Raw genomic sequence first — 15580 nt, 5'->3', positions numbered from 1 at the left:
TAATTCAATTCAGTTCTAATAAGTTCAGTTCAGTTCAGTTCTAATAAGTTCAGTTCAGTTCAGCTCATTTCAGTCAATGAGAACAGACCCTTAGCTTGATCAAAAAGAAAGAAGAATGTGATGATTCATTTGCCTTTGATATACATTTTGTAAAGAATTTACAAAACACGGAGAAGAGGCATCAATTACAAATTTACAAGCTTGGAAAATATTAATTACGAATAAATTTATCACTTGATTTATCCAATTACAAGCTCGGGAAAACATTACTCCTTAATAACTTGTATGATATATTTAAAATTTAGGAAATTTTGTTTTTTACCACCTACAAATAACGACTTTATTGAATTTACCACCTCCAAAAAAAAAAGATTTACTTTACCACCTCATAAAAAAATTAAACATCAGTTTTCCCACCTAAGCCTAACTCCGGTGATGGAAACCGCCAGTGGGGCCCGCCATAACAGCTAGTTTTTGAATTTATCCCCAAATTCTCTCGATTTTCCTTCTATTTAAACCAACCTTCTTCATTTCCACATCAAATTGTTGAAGATTGAAGTTTTTTTTTTGCGATTTTCTTCACAAATCCTTAATTTGGGTAGTAAATGAGCCAAAGTTCATCTTATATTTGCTTATAGCTTGGTTTTTGGTCTGATTTGTATCCTTAATGGCTTAAGGATTGCAAACAAAAACGTGTTTGATCTTATAAATACCGAATCCGTGGATGAGCAACAACAATTACTCGTACCTGAGCTGCTTCAATTTCTGTTTCCTGAACCTGATTGTTATATGACAGAGGTTTCAGAAAACAGACGGCGACGAAGAATAGATCCGACTTCTGGAAAAAAAATTATTCTCGTAATTCAGAGGTAGTGTGACCATTTCTACTGCCAAATTTTCATTGAAGTTGATTGTATTTGAACACAATTACCATAATCTAACCCTAATTTTACTGCCCAATTGAAATATCAAAAACCCCCAAATTAATTTACACTTACATGAACCCTAATTATTTACAATATGAAATTGGGGTTGAATTAATAACAGAAAACATGCAATTTCAATTATACTTAGAAATTGTAACATAATCACGCAAACAATTGCAAAAAATTACAACAGAATTCATGAAAATTTCTTACCTTTTCGCTGTTTGTCGTCGAACAGTTCAATTGATTCAGGGCCGAGTACAATCTTCAATAATTTGATAATTTGAGGATGTGGGATTGTTAAGGATCACCCAAAATCAGAATTTGTGAAGAAAATGGCAAAAAAAACTTCAATCTTCACGAAATAGATGTAGAAATGAAGAAGTTAGGTTTAAATCAAAGGGAAATCGGGAGATTTGGGGATAATTTCAAAAACTAGCTGTTATGGCGGGCCTCACTGGCGGTTTCCGTCACCGGAGTTAGGCTTAGGTGGGAAAACTGATGTTTAATTTTTTTATGAGGTGGTACAGTAAATCTTTTTTTTTTGGAGGTGGTAAATTCAATAAAGTCGTTATTTGAAGGTGGTAAAAATCAAAATTTCCTAAAATTTATATGAAATATCCAAAACAGTAAATTATATCTAAATTTCATTTAAAATTTGACCATAAACACTTATTGATCCATAAGTAGAATATTAGAAATACGAAAAACAGTTATGTTTGAACACTAATGGATTTAGTTCAATGCATTTGACAATTAAAATAATATCGGTTCAGAGGCATGGAGTACATTAAATTAAAAAGAAACGGATGTAGCATAAAACTTGACTAAAACCTCTTTTTTTTTTTTTTTTTTTTTTTTTTTTTTGTTTAAAAAATTCATGTTATTCTTTTTAATGTATAAACAATTTTATTATCCCTCAAAAAAAAAATGTCGATCTAAAATGCATGGCAGTGATGGCACAGGTAAAGTAAATAAATAAAATAAATAAAAAATAAAGAAAAAGAAAAGTGGTGCACAGAGGGCTAGGCCCCAAGAAAGACACATAAAATGAAAAATCTGATGAACAAATCATAGCATATATAGGCATTCCTATGATATCATCACATAAAAAGGGACTTGAATCAACTCAAAATTGTTATTTTGATTTACACATTGATTTGTCAGTCAATCTCCAAGTAAATTTGTCTCTCGATTAAGGCTCTGTTCTGTTCACTTTATTTCCACTTATTTCAGGGTTAATAAGTTCAGATAAGTTGTGATAAGAGTTAATTAGGGCTGCTAAGTTTAATTTATAACTAAAATAAGTTCTAATAAGAGTTAAGTTTAGATAAGATCAGATAAGTTAAGATAAGTTCATATAAGATCAGATAAGTTCAGAAAAGTAAAAATAGGTGAATAGAACACCCCGTTATATGGTTGGTGGACCTCTACAAGCCAATTTGTTTCCTCTAGTAGCTTATTAAATCCTATAAGACATTGTGTTACTAGAAACCATGACCACTACTGGACTATCGAGTTGGACCTTGATAGGTTGTCGGACACCTGTCAAAAATAAATTCCTAACAAACCAACTAACAATGTAGTAGGGTAAGTAGGGTCGAAACCACAGAGAGATGGCTATTTTAATATAGCTTTCAAGGTATGGAGAAACTAAACTATGTCACGAAATTGGGATAGAAAAATAGTCTAAATTAAAATAGAAATAAAACAATTAATAAAAAGACATAGGGTTATGGTTCACCATGTTTATAGCTCTAAATCTATCAAATATCAATAACAATTCAATCAATCAATTATCTAGAGAAATTGCTAAGCCTACGGTCGGGTCTTAACGCTCTCAATTCAACATATGCAGTACGGTCGCTAACATAATCAGAATTGCTAATTGTAGGGAAGCCTCTAAAAGTAAGATCTTTCGATTCATACTCTTACTAACAATAATTAATCAAACAATTGGGCAGGTTGCAAGATTAACAACAAAACACTATCAATTAGAGAAATCAATAATCAAAATATTAAAATTATCAATCAAGATTCATCATATAAACATGGATTCCCAAACCCTAAAAATAAACTACTCGAACATGGAAGAAATAATTAAAACTAGATCTAAGGAATAAAACATAATTAAAAACAAGAAATAGAAATAAAATACCTCAATGAATTCAAATAATAAACCCAAGAATCATCCATGGAAGAATCCATGGAGATGCTATGAGAAACTAGGGTTTGAGAGAAAACTGAAATGAACGTAAAATAATAAAAAGCATAAAAAAGGCATAAGGGAAAAATAATATTCCTTGAGTATTTATAATATTCTAAAACTAATCTAAAGATAATTAAAATAAAATAAAATCAGAAAAATAGCAATTACAATAGTCGTGATACGATTGGTCGATTGAAAGAGTTATAATTGATGTAGGATTTCTCGTGGCTTGCGCGCACACCCCACCCATCGGGCGATGGGTGGCCGATGGTCGGAACGACACTCGACCATCGGGCGATGGAAAACCATCGGGCGATGGAAAACCATCGCCCCAACCAGCAGCTCACGCTCGAGCGTACATCACGTCCATCGCCCGATGACTGGGTGATGGGTTGGCAGCTTCGCAGGATTGACTTCAAAGGGCTGTATCTCGCGTTATAGGAACTTTATAGGAGCGTGTGACCTATCAATGGAAATATTTTCAAGTCTAGTTTCCAACGCAATTTGAATCACATAAATCTAATGTGTAAAACTCAAGTTATGATCAAAAGAGTGAATAAGAGTCAGTTTTACCACTTTGTAAAACATCGTTTAACTTCGTTTCTAACTCAAATTCAATTCCGAAAAGTGCGCAACGATCATTGTGGATGCTATTTTCATTTCTCATGCATAAAATCCTCATAGTCAACATCCACAAACATGAGATCTTCGATTAGTAAGCTCAATTCATCGACTTTTCATCTAAATATCATCCGAATCAACTCCAAACACTTCGAAAGCGTCCAAATGACTATAAAATCACCTGAAACATCAAGACAAACACAAACGGATCGTAATAGAGAACAAAACAAACAACTTATGCATTTGCGTCCTAAAAAGCAAGAAAAGACCTAAAAAGCTACTATAAACTTAGCATAAACGTGCCTATAAACTCTATATAAATATGATTTATCAAATTCCCCCAAGCTAAACCGTTGCTTGTCCCCAAGCAACACTAGACTCAAAACGGAGAAACAAGACCAATAAGACTTCCAGGGAACCAGAATAAGATCGACCTGACTCTCGAGCAAACAATCAAAGCAAAGTTATTAAGACCAAAATCTAGCTCGGATACAAATAGAACCACTTAACATCACGATCCACAATTGAAACCAAACTTGGTCACAAACGATTTCCCAATCAAGCTAGTTGTCGCCGCACACCTTGTAGAATATAAATATTTGATGCGACATAGGGTAATTTGACGATAGCAAGAGATAATGTTCACTCAATCACAAAACAAACATGCCGATCAAAAGGACTTTATAAGCTTGTAATGGGGCTAAGGTAAAGAGGTAGGATAATATTTTAGGAAAATGCGTGTAAAAAGCCAACTTGGGGAGCAAAAACTTAAACGCGATCAAATAATGATCTAACTTCGATTGACATCACCAACTTTCTCCAAAACATTATATCGAGCCAAGATTGAAATTAATTATACATCGTAATGAATAATTTTTTTTTCTTTCTTTTTTCCTTTTTCTTTGCCTTTTTCTTTCAATTCTTTTGGCTTTTTCAACGAATCACATATAAACAAGCTTTTTATTTTTTTTTCTTTTTTTTTTCTTTACATCTTCAAGTAACATTTCTCAACTATAAGTACAACTTTTTTTTTTCAATCTTTACTCCATCAGGTTTTGCATAAATTGAAGCTTGACACACAAACGACACCACATCAATAAGCTCCCCAAGCTAGCTAGACTTGGGAATAGTAATAAATGGGGCTAAAGAGGCTTTTAATGTAGCTATATATCAATAAATGGGCAAGACATAAACATGGGTGAGCAAAAAGGGAACAAATGTATCTAAATATCATCTGAAGGCTACCTAAAGAACGTGGCCTTTATCATATGCGGCATGCGTGAATCATAATCAAATTACTAATAAATTTCAAGCCAAAATCATTTAAATAACAAATTGCATCAATCACACAAACACATAGTAAGGTGACCTAACAAGAGAATTGGCTAGCTATACTTGATATGGGACAACCAATCTTCCACAAACCATTCAATTGATTCACACAATGTCAAGCAGTTAGCAATGTATAGCACAGACCGACTGAATTTTAGAATTATAACTAAGATCAAAAGAAGCTCAAGAGAGTCAAACCAAATCCGCACACGGTTCGAAGTCAAAATATAAAAGATAGACACAAGTATGCACTAGCAAAAATAACTAAAAACAACTTAAAACACTAAGAAAGCAATACATTGTTTTTCGTTGTATGTAAACTCCCACTCCTAATGAATGGTACAAACCATACAACACCTAAAAAGCAATAAAAAATAAACTAAACTCAACTAACATGCACAGAGTAATGATGGCAATCATCCTCCCCCAAGCTAAACATCACATTGTCCTCAATGTAAACAAAGAGGAACTAAAGCATAAATAAGGGAGAGGCATAACTCACAAAGGGATGGGTAAGCGAAGGGAGCGTCAAATGTATAGACACCTCCACCACAATTGGTAGTTGTAATTGGGTAGCCGACATAGCCAAGAAACTTAGCTATGTTTGTACTTAGCAAAAGACGTCATCACTAGAACACACATTAGCATTATTATTTAAATAATGAAAAAAATGAAATGAAAATAGGAAGTAGAAATAAAAAAACAAAAAGAAAATTGGGTTGCCTCCCAATTAGCGCTGGTTTTTAAGGTCCCGCACGACCCTACTCAATTAGTCAATCGGAAGAATCCAATGCCTTGAGTAACTTATCATACGCCCCTGCAAACATATCATTGAGCACCACATATGGCTTGATAGCAAGCACACTAATCTTAAAATACATGGGGCTAGAAAAAATAAAATAAAAATAATCGAAAAAAGAAAAGTTAAAATAAAAAAGAAAAAGAATGTATACACCTTACCCCTGCTTGCCCCTTAGGTAATGTAGACCTTTTTGAATAATCATCAAGGTCCACATGACCAAGTGTATCATGAAATGGAGAAATTTTGAGAAAGTATGGAGGATTCACTAGTAGAAAAAATGCTATTTGTAACGCCCTATTAGTAACTGACATAAATTATGCAAGTTACAATAAGAGTATTAATAACTAACATAGATATTGTGGGTTACGAATAAATTATTATTAATAACTGGCATAACCAAGGACAGTTACAAATAGTATATCAATGGTAGGCTGACCAACTATAAGTAAGGGGTATAAAAAAGTACAGTTACAAATAATAAGTCAAACTTTATTGACCTTATTAATGGTGGTGGGTTTCATCAAGGTCAGTTACTAAATGTTCTCGTTTATTTTATTTTATGTAGTATTTTATTTTGAGAAAGTGCTAAACTAAAATTTCACGAAATTGAAAACTTCTATCCCGCCGGCTACTAATCTCCCATACCCTCATTAGCTGCTACATATTCCATTAGTTCCTCAACCTAAATCCCAATAACCACCGTTTGTTGCTCTGCTGCGAATTTCCTTTTAAATCTTCCCAAAAAGAAAAAACCCTAATTATTTGCTTCCAGTTAGCAAATTATCTTCTCAACTAACCCACATAATTCTTTGTCATCTCTAATCATTTTTCTATATATGTGAGGCATATATATACGATGTGAATTTCAGATTGAATAAGTACTACCCTTCAAAAATTGCTAAAAGCTATTCTCTTAATTAGGCTTCGGGGTTTTTAATTCATTGTTGTGACTCTAGGATCCACCGTTTATCTAGTTTGTTGGAGAAAATTGATCAAGTTCAAGCCCAAAAATTCTTGTAAGTTGTTTAAAGTTTTCAATTTTAGATTTATAATCTTCAATAATTATGGGTTGTTGGAGTATTGTTGAATTTGTTTGGTATATGACTGTCAATTTAATCGTAAATTCTAATTGTATTCTAAATTTTCTTGCATTCTGATTTTAATTTTTGGGTGTGATTCTTTGGCATGGTTTTACGGTCTCTAACTTTGAATGAGTGACTAGCGTCTTTCTGATTTTCTTTCTTCAAGTTATATTGTTTAAGTAAGTTTACTTAACTACTTAAAATAGATTTGATTATCAATGTTAATTTTCAAATTAAGTTATATTAAGGTTACTTATTTGCTATATTTACTCGAACAGGGTTTTATTTTCTTTGCTTTTTTTTTTATTATTTTTAATTTCAAATATATGTTTGCGTTTATTGGCCTTTAGCTGAATCAAAATCATAATTGTCACTTTGATGAATTTTCCATCTAATGTTTGATTCTTGATTTCATTACTAGTTTAAGGCAATTAGTTTAATTATAGATGACTCAACTTGTTCTCCCTTGCAGAATTAAGAGTTTCACTATAAAAGTATCAAGTTAGACTAGATATTTATGCTGATGTTAGTGATTTATTTAACTAAAATGTAAAAAACGTTACTGCTCTAAGACTATAGTTTTTTAGAGTAACGAATTATGTTGTTGTTAGTGATCACAACATGATAATTAATTGGGAAATTCATGCTTCCTGTGTATTTATTCCACTTGTGAGGATGTTTCATTCATGGCTAGACAATTTTCTAAGTTACTAGCCGGTTGTTAAAACACGAGGTTGACAAAAGTCGATCAATTGGTTACTTAGCCCCCGTTTTTTTTTTTTTTTTTTTTTTTTTTTTTTTTTTTTTTTTTGTTTGTTTTTGGTGGGTTTTAGTTAGTTGAATCATTAAATGTTGTGTAGTAGTAGGAGTAAGGTCTAACGTATACTTCACTAATGAGATTAATGATAAGCTAGAGAATAGCATAAAGAATGAGGTAGTACATTTAAAATAGGATGTATGTGCTGTGCTGTACTAATCTCTCTTTTTTTTTTTTTTTTTTTTTTTTTTTAGAAAGTTGTGCTGTACTAATCAAGCAGAATTAGAAATTAATTCTGGCAATATTAGAAGATGAAGGTATTACAGAATTAGCTCTTAGAGTGTAAGATGAAATATTGCACCCTTAAATGGAAGCAAGTAGGTGGTAATTGAATTGTACAAGATAATTAATTAGCATAATCGCTAAAAATTAATATTCAGTAAATTGAGAGATTATGAAGGGCCATTTATTGGCCAGCTTGGAAGTAGCATCGTGGCAGAATATGCATTTGATGTGTGTTAATATTCAACTTTTTTCTAAAATTCTATACCAAGTTAAGGTCTTGTATTTTTGGTTTAAAGTATGAATGTATGATATACTTTTTGTAATGTAGCTAATAAGTATAAGATATTCAGAACATCAGAAGGGTCAAGTTTATAGTACTCTGTAGGAAAAAAACAATTTGGAGGTCAATTCTGGTGTGTATGTATAATTTTATTGGATTCCTAGACACAAAAGGTCCAAAGTAGACACATGTATGTTTTATTGTACTTAGGAAATTAATTAAAACAAGGAAGAAAAAAAAGGGTTATTAAGTAGTAAGGTCTAACATCAGAAGGCTCACTTAGATTGAACCTTTAAAGTACTTGGGAAATTAATTAAAACAAGGAAGAAAAAGATTCTCCTAATGCCCTCTCCCTTATGCAAGTAGTTTTAAGGAATTTTATAATTTTGAGTGAGGTATCAAATGCTAGAATTTGCAGTTAGTTTGAAGTTTCGCCGCCAACAATTAACTTGGGCCATGTTTTTTTTTTGGTGTCAAACAAGTAAAATGCTTGTTTGGTTAATGAGCTTTTGTTTCCAATGAGAATTTTCAGCATTTTAAGTCGTATAACTTGATGTTCTTAGTTTATGTTTGTATTTGTGTCAGAAAAAAGGCCAAACTTGATAATGAATGGGTGCAGTGTGACAAAAGTAGGAAGAGGAGAATAAATAATTCATGCTGTGAATCTACCTAAAGAGGTGATGAAATTTCCTATAATGATTTCTTTGTTTAATTAAAAAATGTATGGAGTAAAAGAGTTTCTAATTTGTTGCTTTTCTAGTCCACCATGAGAACACTAAGATGACATGTCCTTTATAACCCATTTTTTTACAGTAACAATTTTGTTAAATTGCTAAGAAACATCTTTCTTCTAGGATGACTTGTCCTTTATAGTTGAAATTTGGTGGTTTCATAGGATACTTTGTGCTCTATATCTTGAGATATTGAGATTAGTCCCATCATTTTTTTTAATTTTTTTTAATGGATAGATCCTATCATTTGGAGCATATACTTGTGATTATTAGATTTGACTAGGTTATAACCATATAGAATTATCAATATTTGTTTACTAACATGATTAATTTCTTTCTTCTAAAAGAGATAGAAATTAACTGAAATTCCTAATCCTATATTGGTTTCCTTTGTTTTACAGGAATTTTAATTTACCAAAAGTTTGACATCTATTTTTCCCTTTTGTAATTAGCAGGAAAGTGATGATTTTATTTGATACTTTGTGCTCTATATCAGATGTTGGTAAGATCCCATTATTTTGAACATATACTTTTATAGTTTAATTTTGCATCTTCCTTAGCTATTTCTATAATTTCTCTTGGTGAGGTGGATGCTCTTGGAGTTGGGTTCTATTTAGGTGATTTCCCCCATTCCACCCAACTTAATTAGTTTCGTTATGTTGTTCCTTGCATGCATCATGAATAGTTATCCTGATTCTATTCACATAACATTTAGACACTCTTAATACTCAATGTCTTGTAATCTTCTCAAGATTTAATAAGTTAAGAAATCCATTATCACTACTTGAGTAAGTTAAAACTCTTATCGTTGGAACCTTTTAATTAAGATATCCCATGAACTCATATTCTGGAAATTATTTAAGATTAATTAGTCTTTGTGATAACAATTTGGCAGGATGGTTTTGGATGCAGGGTTCAATATAATTTCAAGCTTATTCTACAAGCACCTTCAAAAGGGTGAATGACTTATGATGAGAGGATGATTTCTACAAGCATTTCTCATATTGTTCTGTTTTATAAATCATAATAATGTTATATTTTGTTTAGTTCAAATCACCTCTTATCACTCTGTTTCTTTTAGGATGACATATGTGTCCTTTGTAGTTGAAAGTTGGTAACATATTTGTAATCGACAAGTACATCATTTTCTATATTTTATAATTGATGATGTTGATCGATGTCGATTAAATTGGACATTACGTGGTTTAGATTGATACTCATTTTATTTATTACTGTAAAAAAGTTGGGTTAATAATTTATGATGCTTTACATTTAAAAAAAAAAAATGTAGCGTGGGTAATGGCAGTAGGGGCATCTCCTACTACTGCCATTTTAATTTTTTTAATAAAATAAACGGCTATTTGTAACCGGCGTTTAGATTTGTCAGTTACTAATATTACCCTAATTGTAACCGGCGTAACTTAATGCCAGTTACGAATAGCATGCTTTCTAACTTAGAAAAAACTTTTTGTAACTGACATTAGGTTAAGCCAGTTACTAATAGTACATTATTTGTAACTAACATAAGTTGGTTACGAATAATTTTCACTAGTTGTAACGGTGGCATTCGCAACCAACAATGTCAGTTACAAAAAGTCAATTTCGCCAGTTACGAATAACATTTTTTCTACTAGTGATTTGACATAGTGAATGAAGGAACTAGATCAAGCCTATGGGTAAATGGGATATGAAGGGGAGATGGGTTAGGCTTAACATAAATGTTTTTACCTTCAACTTCACCCTCATGAATAAGCTTGTCAACAAAATTTTCGACTACCAAAAAAATCCAAAACCATTGGTTTCTCAACCAAGGACTTCACGATAATTGGTTGTTCTTCCTTCTCCACTACCTCTATATCATCATTCCAAAAACTTTCACCATCAGAATCATAAATAGATAGGAAATTATTCTCCTCTATTATACTTTCATTTGACGGGGAGTAAATATCATGAGTCAAATTAGCGCTTTCCTCCACCGAAATACAATCCTCAAAACCAATATCATTATCATCATGTATCACCTGTTGGTTAGTATATTGTTGCACAACAAGTAATTCAATTGATTTTGAAATACGTTGACAATCATGCATCAATTCATTAAGCTCTTCATGCTGATAAACAATAAACTCATTCATCATATTAAAAAGTTCCCTACACTCCGATGAATTGGGTTGAGTATAATTATCCACTTGAGGTTGGTAAGAGGAATTAAAATCAGGCATATAAGACTCACTAGGGTAATAAGAAATTTCACAGGAATTCATGCATATATTTTGTGAATTTTGATAATCATATGATGTATCAAACATAGAAAAATAAGCATTACAATACCCGGAATTATAATCATATTGCCCCTTATAATTAAGATCATTCATCCCATATACACTAGTGGAAAATTTCTCATTCGTAACAGGCTATTTGTAACGGGAAAAGCTTTGCCCGTTACAATTAAGATATTCGTAACGGGCAAAATAGTGTCCGTTACGAATACTTATTTATTCGTAACGGGCAAAATAGTGCCTGTTACGAATAAAGATATTCGTAACGGGCAAAATAGTGTCCGTTACGAATAAATAAGTATTCGTAACGGGCAAAATAGTGTCCATTACGAATAAATAAGTATTCGTAACGGGCAAAATAGTGTCCGTTACGAATAATTATTATTCGTAGCGGACACTATTTTGCCCGTTACGAATACTATATTACACGTAAATGACCAAACTTAGCCCAACTGATGAGAGGAGAGCCCAATACTTTGCTTTTTAGGGTTTCACTCCCTCTCTCACTCATCAGTCCCTCACACCCTCCTCTGGCCGTCATTCACCTCTCTCTCTCCTCTCCTCTCCTCTCTCTCTCTCTCCTCTCCTCTCTCTCTCCTCTCCGTCATCTCTTTCTCTCCTCTTTCTCCGTCATTCACCTCTCTATCTCCTATCCTCTCTATCTCCTCTCCTCTTTCTCCGTCATTCTATCTTCGGAGGTGATTATTTTGGTGTTTTGGGCGGAGGTGTAATCGACGGTGACGGAACTCCGGTCCAAACCTGGTTAGCGTCGATTGAGCAAAGGAAGGAAGGATAGATCTGCCCGTTGGGATTCTATAGCGACGTTGAGAACAACCAAGCCCGTAGGATTCTTCCTCTAATTTAGATCTAAGTCGTTGAACAAATTCACAGGTTTGTTTCGATTTTTTTCTCTTTTGCTTTCTTTTCGTTCTTCGATTTGATGTGCTCGTTGTTTTGATCTTCGCATTGAATTTTTTAGGATTTATAATTGGTTATTGTTCGAGAATTATTTAGGTTTTTGAGTGATTTAATAGATTTATAATGTGATTATTGATTCAACATTTGATCTGATTTTCAGTACGTGTTGTTAGTGAATTTGTGAAATCATGCGTTCTCGTCATCGGTAAGATTTGAGAATTTTTCGTCTAGGTGTTTGATTCTTAGTGTTGATTTTAGGATTTGTGATTTTGGATTGTTTATTTCAATGATCTGAAGAGGATTTTGTGGTGTAAATCTTGTAGATCTGTAAATTTATTTGAATTTTGAAAATGGTTATTTAGTTTTGTTGTTTGTGAATTTGAATTTAGCTTGGAAATGAGATGCGATTTGGTAGTTATGACTTTAAATTAGTGAAAAACTTTCTGATTTCTGAGATCTTTAAGTAATGCGCAAATGTTCGTAGTTCCGAAGCTTAATTATGCTTGAATTATGTAATTTCATGGTGAAATCAGCTTATATATTTTTTTTAAATTTTGATTTTTTTAAATCAACTTATTTTATGTAATTCAATTATTATTATTATTATTATTATTATTATTATTATTATTATTATTATTATTATTATTATTATTATTATTATTATTATTATTATTATTATTATTATTATTATTATTATTATTATTATTATTATTATTATTATTATTATTATTATTATTATTATTATTATTATTTACGGGCTGATTCAATTATGATTCAACTATTTTTTTTAATTTTGATATTTTTTTTTTCCAATTATGTTAATTTTGGTTTGTTGTAATTATTGAATGTAGGTGGAGCATATAATATCTACACAAGGGAGCTTAAGACTCAACGTCTCAGACCATAAATGTTGGGATAAAACTTGTTTTTATTACAATTACGATTTTTTTGCTCTTTTATTAGTCTTAGTCTTAAGAAACTTGCGACATTATATGACCAAGTTGATGTATTTTAAAGTTGATGTATTTTTTTTTTTTAAACAAAAGTTGATGTATTTTTGAGTATATTAAATGTGTATTATACTTATGAAATAAAAAAAAAAATATCTGTGTATTATATTTGTGTAAAAAAAAATAATCGCATTATTTGATAAAATGATCCAGCATGTGCTGGATATTTTTTTAATTGCATTAAACACTATTCTTAACGGGCATATGTAATGTCTGTTACGAATAACGGGTTATTCGTAACGGGCAAAATAAATGCCCGTTACGAATAACGGGTTATTCGTAACGGACATTTTATCAGCCCGTTACGAATAACGGGTTATTTGTAACGGGCACTTGAAACGCTCGTTACGAATAACTACTTATTCGTAACGGACAATGTAAGTGCCCGTTACGAATAAGTAGTTATTCGTAATGGACGGTGCCCGTTACGAATAATAATGGCCATCCGTAACGGCCGCATACGTAACGGACGCTGCCCGTTACGGATGGGCCCTTTTTGCCCGTTACGGATGACCTTTTTTCCACTAGTGCATACGAATTATAATCATACCACTCCATGAAAACACAATAAGAGTAAAACAAAAAGGAAGTATATAAAAAATAAAACAAAAAGGAAGTATATAAAAAAAATAAAAATTATATACAAGTTTAGTTCAACCAAAAATAAAAGTTAAATCAAATTAAGCCGTCTCCCCGACAACGACGCCAAAATTTGATAGGTTGTCGTACACCTGTCAAAAATAAATTCCTAACAAACCAACTAACAATGTAGTAGGGTAAGTAGGGTCGAATCCACAGAGAGATGGCTATTTAATATAGCTTTCAAGGTATGGAGAAACTAAACTATGTCACGAAATTGGGATAGAAAAATAGTATAAATTAAAATAGAAATAAAACAATTAATAAAAATACCTAGGGTTATGGTTCACCATGTTTATAGCTCTAAATCTATCAAATATCAATAACAATTCAATCAATCAATTATCTAGAGCAATTGCTAAGCCTACGGTCGGGTCTTAACGCTCTCAATTCAACATATGCAGTACGGTCGCTAACATAATACGAATTGCTAATTGTAGGGAAGCCTCTAAAAGTAAGATCTTTCGATTCATACTCTTATTAACAATAATTAATCAAACAATTGATCAGGTTGCAAGATTAACAACAAAACACTATCAATTAGAGAAATCAATAATCAAAATATTAAAATTATCAATCAAGATTCATCATATAAACATGGATTCCCAAACCCTAAAAATAAACTACTCAAACATGGAAGAAATAATTAAAACTAGATCTAAGGAATAAAACATAATTAAAAACAAAAAATAGAAATAAAATACCTTAATGAATTGAAATAATAAACCCAAGAATCATCCATGGAAGAATTTATGGAGATGCCATGAGAAACTAGGGTTTGAGAGAAAACTGAAAAAAACGTAAAATAATAAAAAGCATAAAAAAGGCATAAGGGAAAAATAATATCCCTTGAGTATTTATAATATTCTAAAACTAATCTAAAGATAATTAAAATAAAATAAAATCAGAAAAATAGCAATTACAATAGTCGTGATACGATTGGTCGATTGAAAGAGTTATAATCGATGTAGGATTTCTCGTGGCTTGCGCGCACACCCCACTCATCGGGCGATGGGTGGCCGATGGTCGGAACGACACTCGACCATCGGGCGATGGAAAACCATCGCCCCAACCAGCAGCTCACGCTCGAGCGTACATCACGTCCATCGCCCGATGACTGGGTGATGGGTTAGCAGCTTCGCAGGATTGACTTCAAAGGGCTGTATCTCGCGTTCTAGGAACCGTATAGGGGCGTGTGACCTAAAATGGAAATCTATTCAAGTCTATTTTCCAACGCAATTTGAATCACCTCAATCCAATATGTAGAACTCAAGTTATGATCAAAAGAGTGAATAAGAGTCAGTTTTACCACTTTGTAAAACATCGTTTAACTTTGTTTCTAACTCAAATTCAATGTCGAAAAGTGCGTAACGATCATTGTGGATGCTATTTTCATTTCTCATGCATAAAATCCTCATAGTCAACATCCACAAACATGAGATCTTCGATTAATAAGCTCAATTCATCGACTTTTCATCTAAATATCATCCGAATCAACTCCAAACACTTCGAAAGCGTCCAAATGACTATAAAATCACCTGAAACATCAAGACAAACACAAAACGGAGCGTAATAGAGCACAAAACAAAAAACTTATGCATTTGCGTCCTAAAAAGCAAGAAAAGACCTAAAAAGCTACTATAAACTTAGCATAAACGTGCGTATAAACTCTATATAAATATGATTTATCAGACCTGTAGCTTTGTTAC

General features: G+C 32.2%; 1 long non-coding RNA gene across 6 annotated transcripts; it reads left to right on the top strand.

The window, feature by feature from the left end:
- Positions 1–6416: 6416 nt before the first annotated feature.
- LOC110716637 lies at positions 6417–10219 on the top strand. Of its 6 annotated transcripts, none has more exons than XR_002510537.1 (4): positions 6417–6906; positions 8880–8971; positions 9427–9527; positions 9921–10219. It is a non-coding gene; the product is annotated as an uncharacterized LOC110716637 (long non-coding RNA). The 6 variants fall into 6 exon arrangements; XR_002510535.1 differs by having other exon boundaries at positions 6418–6906; positions 9481–9527; positions 9938–10219; XR_002510534.1 differs by having other exon boundaries at positions 6418–6906; positions 9481–9527.
- The last annotated feature ends 5361 nt before the right edge of the window (positions 10220–15580 follow it).

This window comes from Chenopodium quinoa, unplaced genomic scaffold (assembly GCF_001683475.1).
Source record: "Chenopodium quinoa cultivar QQ74 unplaced genomic scaffold, ASM168347v1, whole genome shotgun sequence".
In the NCBI taxonomy this organism is placed as follows: Eukaryota; Viridiplantae; Streptophyta; class Magnoliopsida; order Caryophyllales; family Amaranthaceae; genus Chenopodium; species Chenopodium quinoa.
Note: the sequence above shows the minus strand (reverse complement) of the source record. Positions and strands in the feature narration are given on the sequence as shown.